The sequence below is a fragment of the Polyodon spathula genome, chromosome 1 (assembly GCF_017654505.1).
Source record: "Polyodon spathula isolate WHYD16114869_AA chromosome 1, ASM1765450v1, whole genome shotgun sequence".
Classification (NCBI taxonomy): Eukaryota; Metazoa; Chordata; class Actinopteri; order Acipenseriformes; family Polyodontidae; genus Polyodon; species Polyodon spathula.
Genome location: NC_054534.1, coordinates 28,027,606 through 28,040,500, shown reverse-complemented (window position 1 = coordinate 28,040,500; position 12,895 = coordinate 28,027,606). Strand labels below are relative to the sequence as shown.

General features: G+C 35.4%; 1 pseudogene; it reads left to right on the top strand.

Moving 5' to 3' along the window:
* The first annotated feature begins 5,828 nt into the window (after positions 1-5,828).
* Positions 5,829-12,403, top strand: LOC121318048 (annotated as a pseudogene).
* Positions 12,404-12,895: the final 492 nt, after the last annotated feature.

The following is a 12,895-nucleotide window of genomic DNA, read 5'->3' as shown; positions in this document are numbered from 1 at the left end:
GTTTACATTGTTCAGCTATCTGCCAAAGAAAAGGCATGTATTGTACCGTAGCCAAGTACTGGGCGGAACTTGATTGATGATTTAGATGTAATTTCCGGTTGGTCAGAGAGATTTGAGTCGGACAAAAATCAGGTGGGTTGTTTTTGGGTTTACAGTATGTGACAAGAGAGGGTTAAATATAAGACTGGAGTGATTTTACATTTACATATTTGAAAAAAAAGCAAAACAACAACTCGACTGTAGACATATTTTTGAAAAAGATATTGAGAAATCCAAGGAAAAAATAAAGTTTACTTTTAATGTTGGGCTAGTACAGCTACGGTTTATATGAATATAGAAATGAAAAAGTTTCTAGTATCTGTCTAAAAGTTTTTGCTGTTGTGGTATTTATTCATTCTGAGTTGCAGTTTTCAACCTTTGAACGTCAGCCTCACATTCTTGAAAATATTGTTGAATGACAGGGATACAGAGACATCTGGCGTAGATGTTGTTTACTGTACGATACAATTACTATATATTTTTTGTAATTAAAAACATTACAGCATTATTGATCTGGGAAGCTATCAGTTCAACTGAGGCTTAAAAGTTGTTGTTTTTTTTTTCCTTTTGGGTACATATTCGTTACCATTACAAAATAAAAACAAACAAATAACTTTGTGTAAAGAAATATTACTATTCCTTTAAGCTTACCTTTTTTAAAATTATGTTTTGGATTAATCAAAGGATTTGACAGCTTGTCATCACATTCGGGCCCTTTTTGCTCAGATCTATATTTTGCTACACTTCTCAACAGACTAGTTTCAATAGCCCAATACCTCTTCAGTTGGATTGTATAACATTGATGTTTCCACCAAAATCAACATTGTATTGCATGCTAATTAGTTGAATAACATTGAAATAAATGCCAGTACTTGTGGGGAGCGCTGTGTATATAAGGTAGTGTGTATAATTCTTTGCTTGACAATAAAATAATAATAATAATAATAATAATAATAATAATAATAATAATAATAATAATAATAATAAAACTGTTTCGGGAAACAGCACATGCTGACTGATTCTTCACACAAGAAGATCTGTCAGTAAGTCTGCTGACCACACCTGTATGTTTGCGGACAACAGCAGCAAATGCTGAGCCATGTGGACTGAAGTGAATATTTCAACTGTTACTTACATGTAATACAAATCGAAAGGTTCCGTGTCATACTACAGTCGGCACTCAAAATAAAGGCACAGGCTTTTGCAAGAAGAAAGAAATTCCTATGCGTGTGTTTGCGTTATGAACAGGCCATTTGGTTTGTTTATTATAAGGGTAAAAAAGTGCTTTTATTTAGCCTCATTTGTGCAGTTATTGAATAAATGAGAATGTTTTTATATTAAATACTATAGTCACAATCTAAATAGACGTTTGCATAAATCCATACTACCTAAATATTCAAATTCTAAAATGGTTAGATATTTTTCTCAATAAAAACTTTTTTCCCCTTAACAGTAGAGTATGGTGTGTAGATAAGTGCAAAAAATCCTAATTTAAATGCATGAAACTCTGAGGCACTGACACAACAAAATGTGAAAAAAGGTGTAGATTTTCTATAGGCATTGTATATAGGAGCATTTTGTTAGCCTTTTTATTGCTTCCCCACATGTGCCTAGATGAAGACTTTTCTGAGTCAACATAAACTCCTAGATCTTTTTCATAAATTCCTTCATCACTTTCAGTATCTCCCATATGGTATTTATAATGCACATTTGTATTGCCTGTGTGCAGTACCTTACACTTTTCTGTATTAAATGTCATTTGCCATGTGTCTGCCCAGTTCTGAATGCTGTGTAGATGATTTTAAATGACCTTTGCTGCTGCAACAGTGTTTGCCACTCCTCCTATTTTTGTGTCATCTGCAAATTTAACAAGTTTGCTTACTATACCAGAATTTAAATCAATAATGTAGATTAGGAAGAGCAGAGCGCTGATCCGTGTGGTACTCCACTGGTTACCTCACTCCATTTTGAGGTTTCTCCTATAATCAGTACTTTCTGTTTTCTACATGTTAACCACTCCCTAGTCCACGTGCATGCATTTCCTTGAATCCCTAATGTGTTCAGTTTGAGAATTAATCGAGAATTGAGTAACCATTTCCACTGTTTGTCTGGTGTTATACACAACTATTTAATGTTGTTTTTGTATCGGATAAAATCATTTTTTATCAGATAAAACTGAGAATCAGAAGCCCTATACGTTATTTTTGGCAGTATGACATCAATGCAATGCCCTTGTTTAAATAAACATAAAGGTCACATGAGACAATTTTGAAAATGCACACAAACTCATCAGAAATCAAATCACATGTGAGGGTAAAGCTTTTTAAAAAAATGCATACCAGAATATGGTACCATTTTTTATTAAAATTAAAAACAATTGTCATTTATTGCAAGGTAAAAATAAATGCCCAAGCTTACCAGGCTGGGGGAAAAATGGTTTTATTATAGCAGTAGTCAAAAACAACAAGCCATGACATCCCTTAAGCTTTCTCTGACAGGCTTGTATTGCAGGCCCACAATGTGGAGTTGCTGTGGTCTGTGGCAGTGTAGGAGGGAAATTGTATTTGACCTGCGTGAATAATTCCTTTAAAAATTCCTTTAAAAATAATAAAAGAGCTCCCAAGTGATGCTGAGCTGGCAGCATCATTAATCAGAAGCTGACTAACCACTCAAGTTCCTCCTCCCCCTCACAAGGTCAGGATTCCCTGAAGTCAGTTTCTCCAGCTGTAAGTAACGCTACAGCCCAGATGAGCCCCTCACTGCTGCCTTAAACTGCACGAACAAGACAGCCTGCATTTCATTAAGCTCCTCTCCACCATGTTATGTTGGCTCTGTGATTCAAACTGAGGGTTTTCACAATGTGTTAACATTAAGAAAGCACACTCATAATGCTGAATTCTGTAACAGCAAATCCTACTGCACTGACTATATTCTTATTTTATTTTTTTAATACATTGGTTGGATTTTTTGTAGATTTTTTTTTTTAACATGAGCCAAATACAGAAGGTATCATGGAATATTTTATACTAGAGGTATTAATTGTATTCATGAAGCCTTATGTTGTATCACTGTTTCTCCTGCATGTTTATTAATGTTGATTTGAGAGGACTATGACCTGGTATTCTATTTATGTCACTGCACCTGTATAAATACATTTTGGTTTACTGGTATATAATGCTGTTTATGCACAGTAATATACCATTGGGTACGACTTCAACTCCAAGGCTTGATAGAAAATCCCCAGTTGCTTGACCAAGGTCTTGCAGTTAATCCAAAGACCCAAATTGAATTACTCCCCAGTATTTTATGGTCACACATCCATTATACTGCATGTCATCTATGTTATTAGCTTCACTAGAACTGATTGGTATTCTCAGCCTCATACAACAGACCTGCTGATTATGTCATTTGAATTTCAAAGAGACAACCTTCTCAATATCATCACTGAGATCAGACAGCTTGTGCAAGCTGTTTCTTTGATCTCCTGTCAGTTCTTCCATACAGTACATTCAAGCCTACTTTTACTGATTTAGCATTCACAGTTTAGCTTGCATTTAATGTGACATTTTAATAAAGGAGTTCATGGGGTTGTAATTATTATTTGAAAACCTGCAGCACAAAAAGAAACACACAGAACAGTTGTCCCCAATATGATATAACGGAGTAAAGTAGTATGTGTAAACATCAACTTGTTCCAGATCTTAACTCATATTTATTCTGGAGTTTTTATGTTTTTAGATCACATACAGTACCGGGTATGTGCAGCATATTGTGATATGCAGTGGCCTTAATTAATCGTAAGCACATACTTCTGTCTATGTTTACATTGTTCAGCTATCTGCCAAAGAAAAGGCATGTATTGTACCGTAGCCAAGTACTGGGCGGAACTTGATTGATGATTTAGATGTAATTTCCGGTTGGTCAGAGAGATTTGAGTCGGACAAAAATCAGGTGGGTTGTTTTTGGGTTTACAGTATGTGACAAGAGAGGGTTAAATATAAGACTGGAGTGATTTTACATTTACATATTTGAAAAAAAAGCAAAACAACAACTCGACTGTAGACATATTTTTGAAAAAGATATTGAGAAATCCAAGGAAAAAATAAAGTTTACTTTTAATGTTGGGCTAGTACAGCTACGGTTTATATGAATATAGAAATGAAAAAGTTTCTAGTATCTGTCTAAAAGTTTTTGCTGTTGTGGTATTTATTCATTCTGAGTTGCAGTTTTCAACCTTTGAACGTCAGCCTCACATTCTTGAAAATATTGTTGAATGACAGGGATACAGAGACATCTGGCGTAGATGTTGTTTACTGTACGATACAATTACTATATATTTTTTGTAATTAAAAACATTACAGCATTATTGATCTGGGAAGCTATCAGTTCAACTGAGGCTTAAAAGTTGTTGTTTTTTTTTTCCTTTTGGGTACATATTCGTTACCATTACAAAATAAAAACAAACAAATAACTTTGTGTAAAGAAATATTACTATTCCTTTAAGCTTACCTTTTTTAAAATTATGTTTTGGATTAATCAAAGGATTTGACAGCTTGTCATCACATTCGGGCCCTTTTTGCTCAGATCTATATTTTGCTACACTTCTCAACAGACTAGTTTCAATAGCCCAATACCTCTTCAGTTGGATTGTATAACATTGATGTTTCCACCAAAATCAACATTGTATTGCATGCTAATTAGTTGAATAACATTGAAATAAATGCCAGTACTTGTGGGGAGCGCTGTGTATATAAGGTAGTGTGTATAATTCTTTGCTTGACAATAAAATAATAATAATAATAATAATAATAATAATAATAATAATAATAATAATAATAATAAAACACTGTTTCGGGAAACAGCACATGCTGACTGATTCTTCACACAAGAAGATCTGTCAGTAAGTCTGCTGACCACACCTGTATGTTTGCGGACAACAGCAGCAAATGCTGAGCCATGTGGACTGAAGTGAATATTTCAACTGTTACTTACATGTAATACAAATCGAAAGGTTCCGTGTCATACTACAGTCGGCACTCAAAATAAAGGCACAGGCTTTTGCAAGAAGAAAGAAATTCCTATGCGTGTGTTTGCGTTATGAACAGGCCATTTGGTTTGTTTATTATAAGGGTAAAAAAGTGCTTTTATTTAGCCTCATTTGTGCAGTTATTGAATAAATGAGAATGTTTTTATATTAAATACTATAGTCACAATCTAAATAGACGTTTGCATAAATCCATACTACCTAAATATTCAAATTCTAAAATGGTTAGATAAAAAAAAACAAAAAACTGTATACATACAGGAAATATATGTTTACTTAAATGTAGAGGGGTCCCCGAATGGCTCACCTGGTAAAAGCACAGCCACGTGGTGAGCAGGGCGAGTCATACACCGTAGGTTTGTGTCCTGTCTCTTCAAAGTCACTGATCTTCGTTGGAGATTCTGAATGGAGTGTTGCATTGACTTAGGCCGGCCTGTGGGTTAGGGAGGCAAAACCACCAGGGACTGCTTCTCCTCATCGCGGTACAATGAACAGTGAACTCTGGCCCTTGTCCTCCAGAGGTCGGTAGCTCGCTGACATCCACTCTCAAGTTCCTGGGTGTAAAATAGGAAGCAAGTAAAATAGGGGCACACTAAATAAAAAATAAAAAATGTATTGACAGATTTATTTCTTTTTTTTTTTTAGAAGTTGTGGTAGACTGACAGTGAACCAACTTTGTGGAATTTTATGGAGGATGGTATAGAGAAGGTTTTTACTGAGTCATGAGCCAGATTGCCACTTGAGCATGTTAATAGGTGGAACACTTACTAGTGTCTATGGATTATGGGCAATGTGTGTATTACCTGGATTCCGGAAAGTGAGTAAAGGTACTCAAGTCTTGGTGTTGTACTGATGGAGTAGTCTAATCTAATCTAACATTTTAAATAGTGTACTTTGTGTTGTATCAGTAAAACCTGCCATTGTGACTACCACAGATGAAAGCAGTCTTCTATATTCTATAAGGTGTGGTTTTCTACAGTGTCATTACGTTACGATTATAGCTCCCCACTGTGCTATTTCATGCCAGCTAAATGACTGACTACCAAAGCTGCGACTGTAGAGTAGATATCAAGACCAAGGCCCCTTTTATTACAGGAAAATAATACATATTTTTAATTAAAGTATGTTGAACCATATTGTCTGCCAAAAACATTTAACAGGATTAGTCGGGATTCCAGCCATTTTTACCAGTCAATACATTTTCTTCCTGTAATTCATTAATGTAATTGACTGTGGTAAGCTCTCAAGATATCATAACAAAGAGGTCAGCCTGTAATGAGTATTGGCATTAATTCTTCTGTTGGTAAGCCAGATCGCTGCATGCATTTCATGCGTAGGGATGATGGTAAGCATACACTTTGTTTTGTATTTGTAATTGGGAAAGGAATAAATAGTCATCAGTTAATAGGTTACTATTTGACTTAAGAGATAAATTACTTAAAACTATCAATGCTGTATAGGTACCATTTGTACCTTCAAGTAAGGTACAGACTCGGAATGTAATGAAACCTCTGGAGGGACGCAAAGGAAGGCTGGCTTATCTTGGATCTGGGGATGGAAGGCTGGTATGTCCTTATACCAGACTATAGCACTATTCTTTGGTTTTAATGCAAATTAAAATGTCTGTGGTTCCAGAACGTCTGTGAGCTTAAAAACAACCACAACACTTTAATATCGAGCAAGTGGTCACTGCAGTGCTTGTCGGTGCTACTGAAGCCCAAAGCAGATGCACACTTTATTTATTTTTTTTATTGTTACAAAAAATGGATATAAAATAGAACACCTCACCTGTTTAGAACTTCAGCCTGCCAGTATATTTCTTTCAGACCTGTAACTGTTTAATACCTACTGTGCTCCCTTGGGTGTGTTTTTGGGTGTGAGATATCAACATACCTGAACAAAAAGGGGTCTAATTAAGTAAATCGTGCTGTACACACATACAGAATTCCAATCTCACTGGTCTTGGACCATTAACAGAGAATGTGAATGTGTGTTGTTGTGACAAGTTATTTGCATTCAGATATATATGTTGTATAGTATATTGAATCAGATGATCTTATACCACAGTGAACTATGTACAATATATATATATATATATATATATATATATATATATATATATATATATATATATATATATATATATAATAACTTGAACTTGAAGCTTCTCTATAAACTTCAGGTACATTCAAACAGTATTCCAGTTCCAAAAGAAAATAAGTTAGTGGCAGACAAATTGAAAAAGGCATGCAAATAGAATAATATAGCTAGAAAAAATAAATTGAAATAATTTTTTTTATATTTTTATTTTTTATTACTTGTGCATTTTTCCTGAGGGATCTCAGACAACATCCGTTAGGTAAACTGTTCCCCCACTATTACCACTAGTTTAATAAAAATTGATTTGAGTTTGTTTCAGGACTCAGACTCTAAGTCAAGGACTAAGTCAAGGACTCGTGACTCGGACTCGGTCCCTGATGACTTGGACTCGAGGTTTGAGGACTCGAATACAAGTCTGGTTCATTGATAAAAATAATACTGTTTAAACTAAAAAGGGTTGAAGTTCAGACACCATCAGGTTATACCAGTGTGCTTCCCCCAAATTATTCCATGATACAGTACTTTGCTTACAGAATTGAAATTTACATACACAAATCCCCCTACCTCACCCCTGCCTGTAGTATTTTATAGAAATAAATATAATCTACACAACCTTAATGGGAACAGCATGTTGTATTTGTGTATTTACAGACACAGCTAAAATAAGTATGTTTTTCTAATTATCAAGTATATTTGGAATTTCTGTTCGATCAAAATAAAAGCAGTTTACAGGGCTCACTCATTACAAGCTGGAGATTACGTTATTACCCCTGCGAAATTGGTGAAATACGAAGACAATTTAGAATTTTGGTTTTATTTGTACTGAAAGTGGTGATGTACCTCAACCGCAGTGTGTAGTTTGTGCACAGGTACTGTCCAATGAATGCAAATTACAGAGACATTTACCAATTACCAATATATAAAAACAAGTAGCATTCATTTTTTGAGTGAAAGGCTAAAGAACTGCTAAAGCCATTCTGAATTCATGCAAAAAAAAAAACGCGTACAATTGCTGAGGAGTTGATAATGCCGCATGCCATTGAAATTGTAAAGGAAAGCAGAGGGCCAAGGAACTGGCAAAAATACCAATGTCAAATGACACTGTCAAACGATGGATCGCTTTTATGTCAGAAGACATAGTTTCCCAGTGCACTGATCTGCTGCATGATTTTGCTATACAACTCGATTAATTCACAGACCTTTCTAAATTGTCCCATTTACTCGCCTATGTTCGTTATGTGTGGAATAAGGGAATTAAAGGAAGACTTCGTTTTGCAAGAAGCTCAAGACAACAACAACAAAGTCAGATGATATTTTCAAACTTTTAGATGATTTTATGACTCTTGCAGAAATCAGCTGGACATTGCATTGGGGTCTGCAGTGATGGAGCCGCACCCCCAGAAAACATTCTGGCGCTGTGCAAATTCTGGTGTTGTGCAAAAAATAAAAGTCGCTGCACCTCACGCTATTTGGACACATTGCTTTTTACGCCGAGAGGAGCTTGCAGCGAAGATATTGAACCAAATCTTCCAGTGCTCTGAACACAGCGGTAACACTTTGTGAGGAAGTGATCTCAGACAGAGGTGAGATGGCTATCTCAAGGCAGAATGCTTACCCGTATATTTAATTTCAAGGAAGAGTTACATGCTTTCTTAGCTGATAAGAAACCCGAACTTGCCGAAGTGCTGAAAGGTGACGTGTGACTGGCAAAACTGGGTTACCTCGCAGACATTCAGTGAAATTAATAAGGTGAATAAAGCCGTGCAAGGTGGGATCACTCATTTTATTGCCCAGCTCTAAAGAATGGCAACGCATCTGTCTGGTCTGCTCAACCAATGTAATACAGTACTTTCCTGAACTCATGAGGGAACAAACCCCTACTCTAAATCACTGCAGGACGATCAATTAAAAAAAAAAAATTAAAAAATTAACAACTGCTCTGTCTTTTCTGTTCCATACCACATCATGTATCATTATTGCTGTGTTACCAGTTTGACAGTGCAGGCAATAATCCTTACACTATCAGTGCATAGAGCGGCCATTTTAAAAAGAGCTTTGAAACATACTTTAAGTTATAAGTGTAAAAAGCTGTCAAGATGTTAACAATGAAAAGAAAAATGACAGGTAAGTTATTTAAACAGTTGAAGCAACACATGGGGACGTGTAATGCTATATTTTTTCAGAACCCTGCCACTTCCTCTTTAATGTTGACATTATTAATATCAATGTAAAAAGAACGCTATGAGTTGACACCCTCAAAGACTATTTTTAATTTTGTGTCTGCCCGTCTAGACATGACCAGTTTAGCTTTGCGCATTTACATGTTAAAAAAGCCTTGCAATTGTGGTATACACTCTGTTCAAATTCTATGCGACTTTGTATCTTCTGATCCGCAAAGTGTGATGCTGTGAGAAACACACTGCAAATATCTAACTCATTGTTACATATTACGTGAGTAAGTTTGCCGGAGAATCCAAATTAGATGAGGTTTAAATATATTTTTTTTCTTGCCATTGCATATGCACCTGTTTAGCTAGGATTATGCACATGCATTCTATATACAATTTTGACAGGTCTACACCCCAACCCAGAACATTTTTAGAGGGACATGGAGAATAGTTGTAATCAAGCCCTTACTTTTGTTCTGTGAGTGTATGCAAGTGAATCTTTGATCTTACTGCTTTTTAAATTGACTTTAACAGGTGCCAATAGCATGAACAGTCAGTGGATAAAAATAAAGTTATTAAATGTTAAGTACTTCACTTTACATCTAGGGCTGTGGTTTTTGATAATTTCAAATGTAAAGGTCAGTCAGCCAGAATATACTGCAGAGGCAACACTTCCTATCTAAATTGCTAATGGCCAGGCGTTACTGTGTTGTGCATAGTTCTTTTTTTTAAATAATGCTGCTCTGATCAGCATGCGTCGCTTTACTTTTGTGGTGTGATGTAGCTGAATGTATTTATTTATTTTAAATATTTGTATTTACCCGTAATTGTGTCAAATACAGACCTACTCACCTGGTGCTCTGTTTGATATTGTTTTTACTACCAAAACATTAAACACTTAAAAGTTTTATTTATTTTATTTTATTTCAAATCAACTCTCAGCATAGTGATACATGGAGTAAACAGTGCACTTGTGCTGGGCACTGAAAATATTAATATACTGTATAATATATATCAAAACTTGATAAAATCACAATGAAGTAATTGTAATGTGTTTATTATAAAAATTTGAAAAATTCCAGGGCACAAATAATACATGTGTTATCAGTGTACTTAAAAAAAAAAAAAAAAAAAAAAAAAATTAAAAGAAAATTAAAAAAACAGAAACAAAAAAAAAAAAGTCATGATTGCATAAGTATTCAAACCCTTTGCTGTGGCAAACCTAAATTAATTCAGGTGCACAGAATGACCTTAATGAGCCACACAATTAGTTGAATGGCCTCTGTCTGTGTGCAATATTAATGGTTCTCATGATTTCAGAAAAAAAACACCTGTCTCTGTGAGGTTCCTTGGTCAGGTAGTGAATTTCAAGAAAAGACTCAACCATGAAAACCAAGGAGCTTTCAAAGCAAGTCAGGGATAAAGTCATTGAAAAGCACAGATCAGGAGAAGGGTACAAAAAAAAATATCGAAGTCTCCGAATATCCCTGTAAGCACAGTCTACTCAATCATCAAGAAATGTACTGTACCACCCAGACACTGCCTAGATCAGGCCGTCCCTCCAAATTTAGCAGCCGGACAAGGGGGAAACTGGTGAGGGATGCCACTGTGAGGCCCGACAACTTTGAAAGAGCTACAGAGTTCAATGGCTGAGATGGAAGAAAATGTGCATCAGTCAACAATATCCAGAACACTTCACAGAAGTAGCCTGTGTGGCAGGGTGGCAAGAAGGAATCCATTACTAAAAATAAGCCATCTCAATGCCTACATGGAGTTTGCAACAAAGCGCCTGAATGATCCTGCAAAAATGTGGCAAAATGTGTTGTGGTCAGACGAGACCAAATTGGACTGGAAAGCTTGTTAGTATAGTACAGGCAAATACTAGAGGAAAACCTGTTTCAGTCTGCTAAAGACTTAAAACTGGGACGAAAATTCACTTTTCAGCAGGACAGTGATCCAAAGCACAAGGCCAAAGCTACACTGGAGTGGCTTGAGAATAAGAAAGTGAATGTCCTTGAGTGGCCCAGTCAAAGTCATGACTTGAATTCTATTGAGAATATGTGGAAAGACTTGAAAACTGCTGTCCATAAGCCATCCCCAAGCAACTTGAGAGAGCTTGAGCAAATCTACCAAGAAGAATGGGCACAATTGTTTTCTCTTTAGTTTTTGTTGACATTTACTGTAACTTATCTTACCCTTAGAAGTCTTCAGTTTGAGCATTCAAGTTTTGAATAAAATATTAAGTTTAAAAAAATGTGTATGCATCATTTGTAATTTCACAAAATGGGACACCATAGGAAGGGTCTGAATACTTTTGCAAGGCACTGTGTGTGTGTGAGAGTGTGTGTGTGTGTGTGTGTGTGTGTGTGTGTGTGTGTATGTATATATATATATATATATATATATATATATATATATATATATATATATATATATATATATATATATATATATAGACAGTTCCTTAAGGGACTGTACAATTATGTACTGTTACTATGAGTAGGAAACACAATTTTTAGTAAATATGACCTCTGTGATTGTGAAAGAAAAAACAGTTCTCACGTCTCTAGAACTAGCAGTTACAAGGTTTAAAAGCAGTAAAAGCAGCCATGTAGTCGCTGTATATATTGAGGGTCCCCTTTCTGGTCTTGGCAGCTTGCTTATGCAGTTTTTCTGTTATATAAATAAATAAAGAAGTTTATCAGCATTCTATAGTAATATGCATGTTTTTAGAGCAATGATATCTTAACAATAGTAAACATTATATCACAGTAAACCAATAAATTCAACACCTGCATCTTTACATGGTATATCTATTGCTCTGTATATCTAAACTTACAACAGTATTTGGATAAATTGCAGATAAATGTCTGGTTCTCTTTCCCAGATGGAACTGCTGGAGGTAAAGGTAGAGTCAGAACTACCAGACGATGCCAGAGTGATTGAGTGTCGCTTCCCTTTCCCTCACTGGAAACCCACACGCTCTAAAGGCACAGGACTGGATCAGGTTTGGGCATATGATGTGTAGAGTGTCCAGAATTGCCCTACATGAAATGTAAAAATTTAGGGATGTATTCAGAAAAGTGAAGTGTGTTATAGCAATTCGCTCATCTAGAAACTGTACCATGTTTAGCAACTGTATGACGCTGTAAGTTGTCATCTAATAATGTTGCACACTTATTTTTTATTAGTTCAACTCTTGATTTATTAACTAATCAAGACTTAAATAAAAGTATTCTCTTACCCCAAGGTTGCAATGTAACTGTCTCTTGTGCATACATAATAATTCATAATTTATGTCCAGTCTAATGGATACTAATAGAATAAATTCAATTCAATTCTATTTGTGCCCATAGTTTTAGATGTTTCAGTTGGATTTTAACTAGCGGTTACTGTTTTTGCCGATTTGGACCTTGAATCTTTGTGTTCCTTCATTCACAAAGCTGTAGCTCATGAGTTAGACAACAGTTACTCAAAGTATTTCTTTTTTTTCCAAATAAAATAAACCCTGACAGTCATGAAACTTCCTCTTTTAACAACACTC